This window comes from Salmo trutta, chromosome 12 (assembly GCF_901001165.1).
Source record: "Salmo trutta chromosome 12, fSalTru1.1, whole genome shotgun sequence".
Lineage (NCBI taxonomy): Eukaryota > Metazoa > Chordata > Actinopteri > Salmoniformes > Salmonidae > Salmo > Salmo trutta.
Window position 1 is genome coordinate 35033241 of NC_042968.1, and position 3750 is coordinate 35036990.

At 41.5% G+C, this 3750-nt stretch overlaps 1 pseudogene; it reads right to left on the reverse strand.

The window, feature by feature from the left end:
* Window positions 1-679: 679 nt before the first annotated feature.
* LOC115202528 (macrophage-expressed gene 1 protein-like) lies at window positions 680-2851 on the reverse strand (annotated as a pseudogene).
* Between the last annotated feature and the right edge of the window lie 899 nt (window positions 2852-3750).

Here is a 3750-nt window from a genome sequence, read left to right on the forward strand (position 1 = left end):
GTTTTTAGTCCTATGGTTATCTTGCATACAACCTTCCCACAACATTCTGGGAATGGTGCATGATAGTTGCTTGGCTTTAGAACATTCTCAGCACGTTTAAGGAACATAAAAAAAATCGATATTTTCTTGATTTTTCATTACTTCAACATAACCTTTCCTAAAAGTTCACACAAGGTTACATTTAATTACATTTTTGGTAATGTCCTAGAAACATTCTCCAACTGGTTTGACATTGGGAATGTTATAAAATAGTTCAGAGAACATTAAACAACTTTCTTTGTGGGAATTTCAGCACTTCAGCATAAGTTTCCTACAGTTTTACTCATGGTTCTATTTAAAGTCATGTTCTCAAAGTGCTTTGCTCAGGTTGATAATCAGGCCGTTGGACAGTAGTTCGGGGGACAGCTCTTGGTTTTGGTCGGAGGGTTCAGTAGAGATGGGCTATAGAGGCTCTGGGGTCACCTCATTGGTGGAGCACCAATAGCTGTCAATTCGAGTGGAGCGGACATGGAAGACGTCTACACACACTCTGTCGCAGCATTTATCGCAAAACATCCTCAATAAACAGTTACACTCATTGCAAATGTCATAGCACTCAATCTTGTTATTGTTCTGATTTAATACCTCACCACGCAACAGGGTGTGTGTGTAGGGATCACGACATGAGTAAGAGCCTGTGTCGGGGTTCATCTGAGCCAGGTTCTGGCAGATTGGGTCTGCATCGTCAGTGTCCAACAATGGCTGCCACCGCTAGCGGAACCATTCATTTCAATGGGATGTTGGTTGGCGAGCCATCGTATCTGGTTGGCGAGCGACGTTAACTGTAAGATGCTGAAACTTGCTAAATAATAAGCCTATGTCTGGTTGAATCAACAATATAGCTGTCCCTAAATCAGGCACATTCAGCATGACGTCAGCGTGCTAGCTCATTTACAACTGGCAGAAATGTCCAAGTGATTCGCAATTGCTGCATCACAATACATGCTGTTCTGGTCCAAGATCTTGGGCCCGCCACTCGGGCAGGTCTAGGCACTCACAAAAGGTGAGGTTGGTGGCCGGACCCTTGCAGCAGTTGTCTTCCACATTGGCTTGAAAGTTGAAGTTCGTGGAGTCTGGGTTGACGCAGCCGGGCGGGTGTTGTTGGTATAATGGCAATGTATGGCTTCACTCACAAACAGTGACAGTTTGCCTACTGTTGGTTCAGGAGGATCAGGCAAGGTCAACCGGTTGAGGAAGTAGTGCAGTGGCACGACTGGTCGATGCCTACCAGGTTGTTCTTGGTGCTCTCCTGCTATTTCTGCAGAGTGATGCCCGGGTAGAAGGGTGCCCCACCATGAAGTAGGTGATGTTGCCCTGATAACTGAGTGAGTCAGATGTCTCTTGTGCACCATTGCTGCCAATGTCAAACTTGAGTTTATCAGAGAAGTTTAGACCTGCCAATGCCTTGACAGAGAACTTGTCTGTCGTGGACACGTAACTGGCACTGAGATAGTCCTCTTGCACTAAGGAGGCACCTGCATTGATGCTGGTTATCACATGGGTGCCATAGCCAAGCACCATCTTCTCAGATAAATACGCTGCCTTGTTTTCTATTGCATCTGCGATCTCCTCAGCCTGGCGGACAAAGCGGCCATCCAGAGTGAAGTCAGGCTGAGCCTGTACAGTGTAGAGGAAGTTGCGCCGCTGGGGGGGAAAGGAGAGGAATTCATCTTTGGCTTGGTGTCATTAGTTCCCTGTGGCTCAGTTGGTAGAGCATGGTGTTTGCAATGCCAGCATGGTGTGTGCAATGCCAGGGTTGTGGGTTTGATTCCCACGGGGGGCCAGTACAAAAAATAAAATGCATGGAATGTATGAAATGTATGCATTCACTACTGTAAGTTGCTCTGGATAAGAGTGTCTGCTAAATTACTAAAATGTAAATGTAAAAATTAGTTGCTGGGGCAGCTGATGCTAAGGCATGTTACAACAGCGCACTAAAATAATATTCAAAAGGCTAAATAAACTACAAACTGAGTATGCCGAAACCCCAATTATATTTAAAGGCATATTATATAGAAATTGCTCCGCTATTATTTGGTTGCTAACATTCTGAAATGTTAGCCTAATTTCAGTTTATGTACAAAACAAGCAATGTATAGTGTAGAGAATCATTGTACAATGTAAACCACTTAGAAATATATTTTCAACAAGCAAAAATGAAACTTAAGGAGGGGAAGCGCAGGTAGAACAGAAATAGAGCACATAGAACAGATCTACCACTTGCTTTCAATCAGAATGGCAAATCTACAACTAACATTTATTTTAGAATTCAGGTTACACACAAAGCTACATAATGCAGCTTCTAAATACTGTAGATATAAACTAAATAGGTTTAACTATATATCTACCTAAAACATATTTTTAATATAAATAACTATTGGGTGATCTGAGTGCACCTTGTCAATCCCCCATTTCACTATGTTCTCCCCAGGCCCCCAATGTAGCAGCTCACCGGTACCTCTCTGATTCAGAGGGGTTGGGTTAAAAGCAAAAGTCAAGTTTTGGTAGGACCTTGTGTACAAATGACGATGAAAATAAATGTAGATGTATGTATTTTCTGACAGCACTAATTCAACAATTCATACTGTATTTCTACATATGCTTGAATGTGATGCAAATGTTAAGTCTGACTCTCAATCAAAAATCAAAAGGAGCAACTCACCTGCACACGAGTAGCGACAGACCTGCTGGCAGTCTTGGACCTGCTGGCTCTTCTATAAGGAAAATCACTGGAGGTGTCTTAGTCTGCCTCCCAAATGTCACCCTACTTCCTATTTAGTGCACTACTTTTAACAAGGACCCCTAGGGCCATTGTATGTCAATATTCCCTAATTTCTTTCATCTCAGTCGTCTGTAAACTACAGGTTTCTGATTAACACAAACGTTCCTGTGAAATGTCAAGTCTCAGTCATCTGTAAATTACTGGTTTCTGACTAACGCAAACGTTCCTGTGAAATGTCAAGTCTCAGTCATCTGTAAACTACTGGTTTCTGACTAACGCAAACGTTCCTGTGAAATGTCAAGTCTCAGTCATCTGTAAATTACTGGTTTCTGATTAACACAAACGTTCCTGTGAAATGTCAAGTCTCAGTCATCTGTAAACTACTGGTTTACGATTTAACACAAATGTTCATGTGAAATGTCAAGTCTCAGTCATCTGTAAACTACTGGTTTCTGATTAACACAAACGTTCCTGTGAAATGACAAGTCTGTCATCTGTAAATTACTGGTTTCTGATTAACACAAACGGTCCTGTGAAATGACAAGTCTGTCATCTGTAAACTACTGGTTTCTGATTAACACAAACGTTCCTGTGAAATGTCAAGTCTCAGTCATCTGTAAACTACTGGTTTACGATTTAACACAAATGTTCATGTGAAATGTCAAGTCTCAGTCATCTGTAAACTACTGGTTTCTGATTAACACAAACGTTCCTGTGAAATGACAAGTCTCAGTCATCTGTAAACTACTGGTTTACGATTTAACACAAATGTTCATGTGAAATGTCAAGTCTCAGTCATCTGTAAACTACTGGTTTCTGATTAACACAAATGTTCCTGTGAAATGTCAAGTCTCAGTCATCTGTAAACTACTGGTTTACGATTTAACACAAATGTTCATGTGAAATGTCAAGTCTCAGTCATCTGTAAACTACTGGTTTCTGATTAACACAAACGTTCCTGTGAAATGACAAGTCTGTCATCTGTAAAC